At 40.0% G+C, this 12,079-nt stretch overlaps 1 protein-coding gene across 5 annotated transcripts in view; it reads left to right on the top strand.

The window, feature by feature from the left end:
- The window catches only part of Abcd3 (ATP binding cassette subfamily D member Pmp70), a 367,264-nt gene that overhangs the window by 235,911 nt on the left and 119,274 nt on the right, over positions 1-12,079 (top strand). The window lies entirely within an intron of this gene.

Raw genomic sequence — 12,079 nt, 5'->3', positions numbered from 1 at the left:
GCTTCCAGAGAGAGAGAGAGAGAGAGAGAGAGAGAGAGAGAGAGAGAGAGAGAGAGAGAGAGAGAGAGAGAGAGAGAGAGAGAGAGAGACCTCGTTTCCTGACACAAGCAAAAGCAGCAAGATATTGAGCAAAAGGATCTTACATTTATGAGTAAATTATGATGTATAACTTTGTTTTAATTTATCAATATCCAAAAAAAACATTAGATTCATAATAATCATGATTAATTAACTGTCTTTGTAAAAATGCAAAGAAAAACTTTGAACGCCCTCTGTTCATTCACTCATTTATACGTTTGTTTTTCTCATTTTCGGTAAGAATTTTATCATTTCAAAGAGGAAAAGATAATTTAAACATCTTGCTAACAGCTAACATAAGGAAGAAGAAAATTCGCTCGTATTAGTTCAGAAAAGAGAGAGAGAGAGAGAGAGAGAGAGAGAGAGTGTGTGTGTGTATGTGTGTGTGTTTGATTAAAAGGATTTATGATTAGATTTGTTTTCTTTTATAAATACCCAAAAAAGAACAAAATTCACAATAATCATGATTTATTAATATTGTCTTTGTAAAAATGCAAAGAAAAACTTTGAATGCCCGTATCTCAAAACTGTACTTATTGACCTTCAAATTCAATAGTCTTTCTTAGTTTTAAAGATATTAGGTATATAACTTAGAAATACATTATAAAACAATGAAATGAAGCCATTTTTTCCAATTTTAGTTTCATATTTTTTTTCTTAATTTATTTCCCCGATTTTTAGGGTTTATATTTTTACCATAATGAAAAAGTTCATATCTGGCAAAAAATTACTTAAAAAAAAGAAAAAAACTTCATATTATTGGAGGTCAATATCAGGTCTATATAGGGTAGTAATCCCAGATCTTAGTAATAATTATCAAGGGATGAGATAGAATTTGAAAAACACTAATTTTCAGGATAAATCGCCCTCTGGTCGCAAAACCAAAGGTCAGATTCTAAAATCTTTAGGAGTTGGAGATGTCCTAAGTCATCTTATTAAGTGGTATGTTAAGTCTTGTCATTAAAAATCACCCTTCGCCGGCCGGCCCCCTTAAAGCTTACCTGTTAAAGAGTAAGGCCCTTGAAGGCGGACAACTTTTTAAAGGGGAAACAACAAGATCTAATCTCCTTGAAACAGCTAAGGTCCAAACTCACCTATTCTATCAGAAGGGCTGATCCAGATAGTATGCCATTGGGTCATGATCCTAGGAAAGTAGCCTCTTCCTTAAACTTCTTCCAATATATGTCCTTCGAAGGCTTGCAAGCTTACAAGGGATGGAAATCTTCAAGTGTTTTTCAAACATTACTTGCGACAATTGAAAGAGATTAAACACTTTGCTGTGGCAGCTGGTAGTGTGATTAAATTAGCTTCTTCCCCCCAGATGCTGAAGCCTTGATGAGGAGGGGGGGGGCCTTAGGGATTAGCAGCTGAGCTCTAATGAACAGTGGGAACTACTTTCCCACTGGACCTTGGTGCCCAGCTGTCAATCCAACAAAATCAGTTGGCACTTTCTCTTTTACTTTGGTTATTTCTTTTTTCTCGCATCTCTTCCTTTTGGGCTCGATATTGTTGATGACTTTGGCATGTTCGATTATACTTTGGCTGCTGCTTTGGATTTGGCACAGTGTGGGATGGATGGCATTCCATCTCAACCTATGCCAATTTAGACGCCATCACCCTCTGGCAGACCCCATTGGGGGCAGACCAAGTCTGTTAAGAGTTGGGCCCCAGTGATCCGGTTTTAAGTCCCCCATATTTGCGGGTAATGGGTGACGCCAGGCATTGGAGTCGCCGGTGGGAGGGGCTAACCACCCCCACTGACCAGTGTACGCCCACCTTAAGAGAGGCAGCCCCTCTCTAATAGAGGACTAGTCCCTGCTGAAGCCTCTTCTCGTGTTGGGCCACATGGGATAGGAGGACTGACATCCTCCGATAAGAGGTGGATAACCCGGCTTGCTCTTTAAAAGAAAAAACCAACCCTTCTGTTGACGACCTGGAAGATACAAACATGGACCTCAGTACTGACAGCTCCAACTCGGGTTCTAATTTAGTAACATTGGAACCTTACTCACGTCATATAAAGAGTGATAAGAAAACACTAGAGAAGGAGAGAGAGAATGAGAAATAATTAGAGTATAGAGAAATATAGGAAAGTAGAAGTATTACCTGGTCACTATGAAGTAGTGAATTATGAGAAGTTTTTTATTTTTGAATTTGAAAATGCAAGACTATGAACGTTTAAATGTTTTTAAAGCTAATAGGGAAATAGTTGCTGTATGTGGAGGGCAGCCAAAAATTCTTCCCCATGGAAATGGAAGTCTCCTGATAGAGGCACTATCCCCAATACAAGGCGGAAGATTGTAAACACTCGCAACACGATGGTCATAGTGTCAAATACGTTTCGCACCCTACTTTCAACCAGGGTAGAGGTGTGATATATGCTCCAGAGTTGCTGGACATAGAGGAAAAGGAAATCGAGGATGAACTGAAAAGTCAAGGAGTAGTAAAATTAGTCAGAATGAGAAAGAGAGTTGGAGAACAACATTTTCCTCTTGCTACCTTAATTATTACATTTGATCAATGCAGATTACCAAATGTTATATAAGCTGGTTGGCTATCTTTGAAGGTAAAACCATATATCCCTTCACCATTGCAATGTTATCATTGCCAAATGTATGGCCATTTAAGCCAGAAATGCAAGGAAAAACTAAATAATAAGCCAGCTGTTTGTGCCACCTGTGGAAAAAGTAGTCATGGAGAATGCATAGAAAATCCAAATTGCATACATTGTGAGGAAGCACACCCAGCTACATCTAAAAGCTGTGTTAAGTTTATTTTTTGAAAAAGAAATTCAGACCATTAGGACCATGGAAAGGTTTACTTTTAAAGAGGCTCGTAAAAAAGCTCTTGAAAAGCAGTTAAGACCAGGGCAACCTTTTTCAATGGTTCTGAAGAAAAACTTGCCAAACCACACAGACGGAAATTATATCTCTACTTCTAAGATAAAGAAACAAATGAAAGTAATTGAAGAGGTTACATCAAAAATCTATATCCAGAAATTGTAAAAAAATCAAAACATACTTAAAGATCTGAAAGTTATTCAAAATCCATCTACTCCGATTCCAAACAATAGTACAAACCTCTTTCAGGCCGTGTCCTTGTCTGATCTGATGGAGGTTCCACTTGGAACCAATTTACTTGGTTAACCTGTAGTGGGGAAGGTGCAAAAACCTGACAGATCACAACCTTTTAATCGAAAAAAAGAGAGACCTCCATCTCTCTCGCCTTCTACCATAAGAAACATTAAAGTCACGCCTTCAAATAAATATGATATCTTGTCTGCTGATGTTTCTGATCAACTAGAAGGTAAATTGAACCAATCAGAAATTCAAGTTGAGGTCCACCATCATCCTCAACAATTAGATCAAAAGGACACAAAGAAAAAGAGGAACACAAAACCTACTATATGAAGATCCTCTCTAGAGATACCACCTGGAAATATTGTTAGATCAAATATTGCCAATGGGAAGACTTCATCTAAGGTCTCTTCCAAAAAATAAACCATAGTTTTTTCCTCTATTCTGCAATGGAATTGCCAGAGTTTAAGGGCGAAATATGAACAACTTAAGCTCCTCATACGTGGGCACTCCCCTATAACTGTATGTCTACAAAAAAGCAAGCTTGATGCTAATACTCCTTGTCCTCGAGAGTATGTTAGCTATAGGACTCTATATGATCAACGAGCAGGGAGCCATGGAGGAAGTCTTAAATACGTTCGTAGAGATGTTCCCCAAATATCTTTGTCTATCTGTACCCTTCTGCAGGCAGTGGTTGTACAGATTGATATAGGGAGAAAATACACAATCTGTTCTCTTTACTTGCCTCCAAATGATAACATCTCATATGATAATATAGTAGAGGTGATTAAACAACTCCCACAACCTTTTCTCTTACTAGGAGATCTTAATAGTAGACATCCTTTATGGGGTGATGTTTTGGCAAACGCTAGGGGTAATATATCATCAATTTTGGAGAATGAAGATGTCAGACTCCTTAATACAGGAGAGCCCACACATTTTCATGTTCAGACAGGTACCTTGTCCTGCATTGACCTATCAGTTGCAAGCTCTAACTGTCTTCTCGATTATAATTGGAGAACATTAGATGATTGGCATACTAGTGATCATGCACCTATCATTATAAACACCAACAATAGTCCACCTTTACTGAGATCGCCTCAATGGAATCTTGATAAGGCGGACTGGGATAGATTTTGGGAGTTAAGTAAAATTGAAGGAAATGCAGAACAGTTTGAAAGTGTTGATGATGGCATAGACTTACTTAATGGAACTCTTCACACAGCAGGAGTCAATTCCATTCCCAAAACAACAGGGATATTCAGACGACGACCTGTTCTCTGGTGGTGATTAGAACTAACTGCCCTGCACAGAGCCACAAGAAAGTCTTCAACTCGATTGCGCATGCGCTGTACTGAGGAGAATTTAGTCATATACAAGAAATGTAGAGCACAGTTCCGTCGGGCCATGAAAGAAGCTAGGCGCCAGTCTTGGATGTCATTTTTTTCCTCCATTAACAGTAGAACACCAACATCATCTGTTTTGAGGAAAGTCAAAAAGATAGCAGGCAAATTCACCCCAAACCCACCACCAGTGTTAAAGGTAAATGGCCAGTATATGACTGGAGCAACCGAAGTTAGCAATGCCCTGGCTGACCATTTTTCAAATGTATCATGCAAGTGTGAAGCAGCTCCTGGTCACCAGTATAGGAGCATTGAAGAAAAGAAAGTTTTAAACTTCGCAACAAGAAAGCAAGACTCTTACAATTCTCCTTTTACTGAAAGATAATTTGATTCTGCTCTTGCTACGTGTAACGATACAGCCCCTGGACCCGATGGAATTCCATATGCAATGATTAAACACGTACCTTTTAATACAAAGTTATTTATTTTAAGCATTTTTAATAGAATATGGCATGATTATAGTTATCCAAATGTTTGGGAACTAGCCATTATTTTAGCCTTTTTAAAACCCGGTAAGGACAAGTTTTTAGCAGCAAATTATAGGCCAATTGCATTATTATCTTGTTTGTGCAAAATCATGGAGAAGATGGTCAATGTAAGTCTGATGTGGTACCTTGAAAAGAAGGGTATTTTATCACCCATTCAATGTTGATTCAAAAAAATGCACTCGACGACTGATGTGCTGATACGACTTGAGTCCTCCATTTGTGAAGCGTTTGTTTCCAAACAGCACCATGTGACAGTCTTTTTTGATCTTGAAAAGGCATATGATACCACATGGAGATACAGTATACTTAAAAGAATCTTTGAGTTTGGATCAAGAGGAGAGCTACCACTATTTATTCTGTCATTTCTTTCACATAGAGTTTTCCAAGTGAGAGTTGGGGAAGCTCTATCAGAGAGTAAATGTCAGGAAGGAGGAGTTCCTCAGGGGAGTATGCTGAGTGTAACCCTTTTTGCATTAGGAATTAATGGGATATCCTCAGTCATTCCTTGGGATGTTTTCGCAACATTATTTGTGGATGATCTCTCCATATCATTTGCTGGAGCTAGAATGGCAATGGTTGAGAGAAAAATACAACTCTCTATTGATAAAACTATCCAGTGGGCCGATATTAATGGATTTAAGTTCTTGACAAGTAAAACTACAATTGTCCATTTCTGTCGTATCTGGGGAGTACATCCAGACCCGGATATACAGTATACATCAAAGGTCAACGGATCCCATGTGCAAGTGAAGCTAAATTTTTAGGGTTGATATTTGATTGGAGGCTTACATGGGTTTCTCACTTAAAAGCATTATAAGCTAAATGTCTTGAAGCTCTGAATCTTTTAAAAGTATTTTCCCATACATCATGGGGGCAGACTGCAATACAGTGATACCTCTGGATACGAAAGTTTCTGCTTACGAAAAATTCAGGATGCGAAAAGTGATTCGAAGATTTTTATGCCCCAGGATACGGATAAAATTTCAGGATACGAAAACCTTACGAGATCCCAACTCTTTGCCGAGAGTAATTTTAAAAAGTGCGCGCCGCCTGACTTTGAACTTGGGTAGACTCACTTACAGCCTCCCGCTCACCCATTGGTTATCTCCCTACTCAGATGCTAGCTGACGCCATAAGATCCTGCTTTCCTATTGGTCGGCAACTATCTCAGCTTGCCTACGCACGGGCGTTCATCTCTCTCTCTCTCTTTTCGTTCCGACCGCGGTATCGTTAACAAACATTGTGTGCTTTCGCTTGTTTGACTTAGTGTTAATATACAGTACATTCGTACGCCACGTGTTATCGTTAATAAACATTCGTTACTGTGCACTGTACTGTATTAGTGTTTACTATACATAGACTGTATATAACGTTACGTAGTGTATTATATTACGTATTACTGTAGCCATGGGTCCCAAGAATGTTGCCGAAGGAAAGAAGAAGAAGACGATGCTCTCGATGGAGACGAAACTTGAAATCGTTAAAAAGTACGAGTCTGGCATGCGTTTAAGTGCGATCGCCAAGGAGTATGGCCGGAATCCATCTACGATAGGCACCATCCTGAAGCAGAAGGCGGCCATAAAAGCAGCGACACCTTCTAAGGGCGTCACTATTTTCTCCAACAAGAGAACCCATGTGCATGACGAGATGGAGAGGCTGCTTCTTGTGTGGATCAAGGACAAAGAGATCTCAGGAGACACCATCACTGAGACTACAATTTGCCAGAAGGCCTCCGCCATTTTCGGTGATCTCATGCATGCTCAGGCCGAAGAAGGAGCAGGAAAAGGAACATCCCAGCAGGAACCCCCAGAGTTCAAGGCTTCTCGTGGGTGGTTCGAGAAGTTCAAGAAAAGGACTGGCATCCATTCAGTGGTACGGCATGGGGAGGCAGCCAGCTCGGACACGAAGGCCGCCGAAGCCTTTGTTAAAACGTTCGACGAGTTGACTCTGCAGGAAGGCTACAGTTCGCAGCAAGTTTTCAATTGCGACGAAACTGGACTTTTCTGGAAGAAAATGCCTCGTCGGACGTTCATCACGGCGGAGGAGAAGAGGCTACCCGGACATAAGCCTATGAAGGACAGGCTTACCCTTGCTTTTTGTGCAAACGCCAGTGGGGACTGCAAGATAAAGCCCCTGCTGGTGTACCATTCAGAAAATCCCCGAGCCTTCAAAGCCCACAAAGTCATCAAGGAGAACCTTCCCGTGATGTGGAAGGCGAATGCAAAAGCCTGGGTAACGAGGCAACTGTTCATTGATTGGGTGAATGTCTGCTTCGGTCCGACTGTCTGAAAATATTTGGAAGAAAAGCGCCTCCCTATGAAATGTCTGCTGGTGTTGGACAATGCTCCAGCTCACCCTCCTGGCCTCGAGGAATATCTTCTGGCCGAGTATTCCTTCATAAAGGTCCTGTATCTACCGCCTAACACCACCCCTCTCCTCCAGCCCATGGACCAGCAAGTTATTTCTAATTTTTAAAAATTGTACACGAAGCATCTCTTCAAGAGATGTTTCCAAGTCACAGAGAGTACAAACCTCACTCTGCGTGAATTTTGGAAAGATCACTTTAACATCGTGATATGCCTCAAACTCATCGATCTCGCTTGGCAGGAAGTTTCGAGGCGTACCCTAAACTCATTTTGGAGGAAGCTGTGGCATGATGCTGTCTCTGCACGAGACTTCGAGGGGTTCGGGAAGCCTGGAGGCGAAGCAGAGATCGTTGACGATCCTGAACCAATTCAGCAGTCTGAGGTGGCTGACATCGTACATCTTGGTACGTCCATGGGGCTGGAAGTTAGCGCGGAGGATATAGATGAACTTATCGAGGAGCACCACGAGGAGTTGACGACGGACGACCTGAAGGAGTTGGAGACGATGCAAGTGAGTGATGTTCAAGAGCAGTTCTCTAGCGGTGACGAGGAGGATGTTGCACCTTTGAAAACGGCAGACATCAAGGAAATTCTTGCATGTTTCCATAAAATGGCAGACTACGTCGAAAAGGAACATCCAGAAAAAGTTTATACCAACCGTGCGCTTCAACACTGCAATGACGTTTGCCTAACGCATTTTAGAAATGTGTTGAAAAGTAGGCAGAAACAAGCTTCAATGGATAGTTTCTTATTAAAGAGGCCAGCGGTATTAGTAGGCTAAGACGAAGGTGAAAGTGAAGAAAAGAAACAGAAAAGAGGAAGGGATGAAGAATTAGAAGGTGAAAGTAAAGAAAAGAAACAGAAAAAAGAAAGTGATGAAGAAGTAGAAGGTGAAAGTAAAGAAAAGAAACAGAAAAAAGAAAGTGATGAAAAAGTAGAAGAGATTTAGAAAATATGAAAAACGTAAAGTTATAAAAAAGCAAAAAAAAAAAATTGAATTTTAAGTTTTATGTTACCGTTAAGTGTTAAAGTAATTTTTTCTTTCATTTTATAGTTTTCCATACGTAATGTTAAGTGTTAATTATTTCTGCCAGTTTTTTATTTCGTAAAGTTTAAGTGTTAATGTGTTAAGTGTGTAAATTACTGTATGTAGTCTGTCACTTGTTACGTTTTCTGCCTTATGCCATCCTCCTCTGCCGCGACTTCGCTATTGGACATCGTCTCAATCAAAAGGTAAGTTTCAACTTTTTTGTTACACTAATTAACTGTAACCTTTTTTTCAGAGTGTACAGGTATCAATCCTTAATTTAGGTGTACGTACAGGTAACAATACACCTTCACTGATCTAAATGCTTTACGTACATACAGTACCGTAACTTTTATACAGTAGTAAAGAAAACGGACCGTTTTCTTTGGGCTTGGGGGGGATAACTTGGCTATAACTACATTATTGAATAATCTCATAGTGGTTTCTGGAATGGATTAGGCTGTTTTTAACGGTTGTGTTAATTATTGAATGATAGAAATGGCTGCATTGCATGTTTATTACTACAGTTTAGCGTGTTTATGAAAGAAAAGGTGACTTTTTGTAAGGCTTGGAACGGATTAGGCTATTTACATGTAAAACGCGACTCAGGATATGAAAATATCAGGATACGAAACCGCATCCTGAACGGATTACTTTCGTATCCTGAGGCATCACTGTACTATTCTAAAATTATACAAGGCCTTGATTTTTTCCAAAATTAGTTATGGATGCGAAATATACTCCTCAGCCACCCCAAGCCAGTTAAAAATATTAGATTCTATACATCATGCTAGTATTAGATTGTCCACAGGAGCGTTTAGAACCTCAACCATTTTCTCCTTGTTGATGCTGTGGAGTTGCCTCTAGACCTTTACTGAATGCCCTCTATTATTCGGTATTGGTTTAGATTGCAAAGACTCCCTACTAAAGACTCCCTAATTCTTCAGCCTTTCAGACTGCAAGGCTTGTAAGGCACTCAACATACTTTGAGTTGCACCCAAAGTCTCCTCAACCTTGTGGGTTTCGGGTGAAACAATTATTAAACAATCTGGATATACTGTAATAAGAATTAAGGTGCTTCCATTCAAGGTATCATCAACGCCTCTATGGAAATTACCTGACGTATCTTTTTGTAAATACTTTATTGGAGTTAAGAAGAATATGACTGACTTAGAATCCAGGTCTCTTTTTATGGAACATGTTGCAGAACATAGGGAATCGACTTTTATATATACTGATGGCTCCAAATCTGATGCTGGTGTTGGATTTGGAGTACATAGTAATGATTTTAATTGTAGAGGTGCACTTCCTATAACAGCTTCCATATTTACTGCCGAACTGTATGGCATACTAACTGTTATTGAGAAAATAGCTTTGGAAAAGGAGGGTAATTTTACAATTTTTAGTGATGCAAGGAGTGTTCTTCAAGATTTAGAAGTTTTTAATTCTAGTAACCCTCTATTTTTAAAGATTTTAGAATGGCTCTTTATTATTGGACGGAGAGGTATAACAGTTCGATTTTGTTGGGTTCCAGCACATGTAGGTGTGTCTGGGAATGAGAAGGCAGATTTACTGGCGAAGAATGCAGCATCTGAGTTGCTACCAAGGAGGTATCCCATTCCCTGTAATGATTTCTTACCTTACATCAAGAAATTGGTTTGTAATAAATGGCAACAGCACTGGGATAGTCTAGATGGCAATAAAATGAGGGAAGTAACAAATATCATATCACCTTGGAGGTATAACATGATACCCCGAAAATGGGAGACGACTCTTTGTCGTCTCCGTATTGGTCACACACAGTTGAGACACGAGTTTCTGCTGAAGGGCCAACACCAACCGTATTGCGAGGACTGTTTAATCCTTTAACAGTGAGGCATTTGTTGACCGAATGCCCTAACTTTAATAACTTAAGAAATAGATCTCTGTTTGAGGCTCGAGGTGAGGATGGCAGGTTCATCCTTGCCAAGATTCTTGGACATGATGTGTCCTACTATGCGAGCGGCATTTTTAGATTTATTTCAGAAGCAGGTCTTCAGAAAACTATTTAACTATTATAATGACTTCTTAACTTTTATGGTTTTAATTGAATTCTCTTATTTTTCATATACAATAAATGCTATTGGCATCAATGACCTTAGATGTCAGGATGCCAGAAAACTTTCAATCAATCAATCAATTAAACTAGCTTCTTAGTGTTGTGCATGGACTCTTATGGACTGTATAAAATGGGACTTTTACAGTGTGCTTAGTGCAGGTTGAATGTTCTTCTAATTTGCAGTGTGTGATAAACTTTGTTTATATTGAATCAAAAGGTGATATCTTTTCTTTATTATACGGAAACTGGTAGACGAGAATGACCATGAATGGGAGGTAAATCAGTTGTTGTTTGCGGATGATACTGTACTAGTTGCAGACGCGGAAGAGAAGCTTGGCCGATTAGTGACAGAATTTGGAAGGGTGTGTGAGAGGAGGAGGTTGAGAGTTAATGTGGGTAAGAGTAAGGTTATGAGATGTACGAGAAGGGAAGGTGGTGCGAGGTTGAATGTCATGTTGAATGGAGAGTTACTTGAGGAGGTGGATCAGTTTAAGTACTTGGGGTCTGTTGTTGCAGCAAATGGTGGAGTGGAAGCAGGTGTACGTCAGAGAGTGAATGAAGGATGAAAAGTGTTGGGGGCAGTTAAGGGAGTGGTAAAAAATAGTGGGTTGGACATGAATGTAAAGAGAGTTCTGTATGAGAAAGTGATTGTACCAACTGTGATGTATGGATCGGAGTTGTGGGGAATGAAAGTGATGGAGAGACAGAAATTGAATGTGTTTGAGATGAAGTGTCTGAGGGGTATGGCTGGTGTATCTCGAGTAGATAGGGTTAGGAACGAAGTAGTGAGGGTGAGAACGGGTGTAAGAAATGAGTTAGCAGCTAGAGTGGATATGAATGTGTTGAGGTGGTTTGGCCATGTTGAGAGAATGGAAAATGGCTGTCTGCTAAAGAAGGTAATGAATGCAAGAGTTGATGGGAGAAGTACAAGAGGAAGGCCAAGGTTTTGGTGGATGGATGGAGTGAAGAAAGCTCTGGGTGATAGGAGGATAGATGTGAGAGAGGCAAGAGAGCGTGCTAGAAATAGGAATGAATGGCGAGCGATCGTGACGCAGTTCCGTTAGGCCCTGCTGGTTCCTCTGGTGCCTTGGATGACTGCGGAGGTAGCAGCAGTAGGGGATTCAGCGTTATGAAGCTTCATCTGCGGTGGATAACAAGGGGAGGGTGGGCTGTGGCACCCTAGCAGTACCAGCCGAACTTGGTTGAGTCCCTTGTCAGGCTGGGAGGAACGTAGAGAGGAAAAGTCCCCTTTTTTGTTTCATTTTTTTGTTGTCGGCTAACCTCAAAATTAGGGGAAGTGCCTTGGTATATGTATGTATGTATCATATGGAATGATGTTATTATTATTTGAGATTTTACTGGGGTAAACATCTATTGTAAAAAATTTGATTATTGTTGCACCAATTTTGCTACTTTTATATGCTTTTGGAAATAATAAAAGATTGTACTTAATGTGTTGCCTTTATATGGACCTACTGTTCTTAAATATAAAGTAGTGTACCTCTATGTTTCAACCCTCCTTTTTTATTAACTATTGCTTGG

Source organism: Palaemon carinicauda, chromosome 22, assembly GCF_036898095.1.
Source record: "Palaemon carinicauda isolate YSFRI2023 chromosome 22, ASM3689809v2, whole genome shotgun sequence".
NCBI classification, from domain to species: Eukaryota; Metazoa; Arthropoda; class Malacostraca; order Decapoda; family Palaemonidae; genus Palaemon; species Palaemon carinicauda.
Note: the sequence above shows the minus strand (reverse complement) of the source record. Positions and strands in the feature narration are given on the sequence as shown.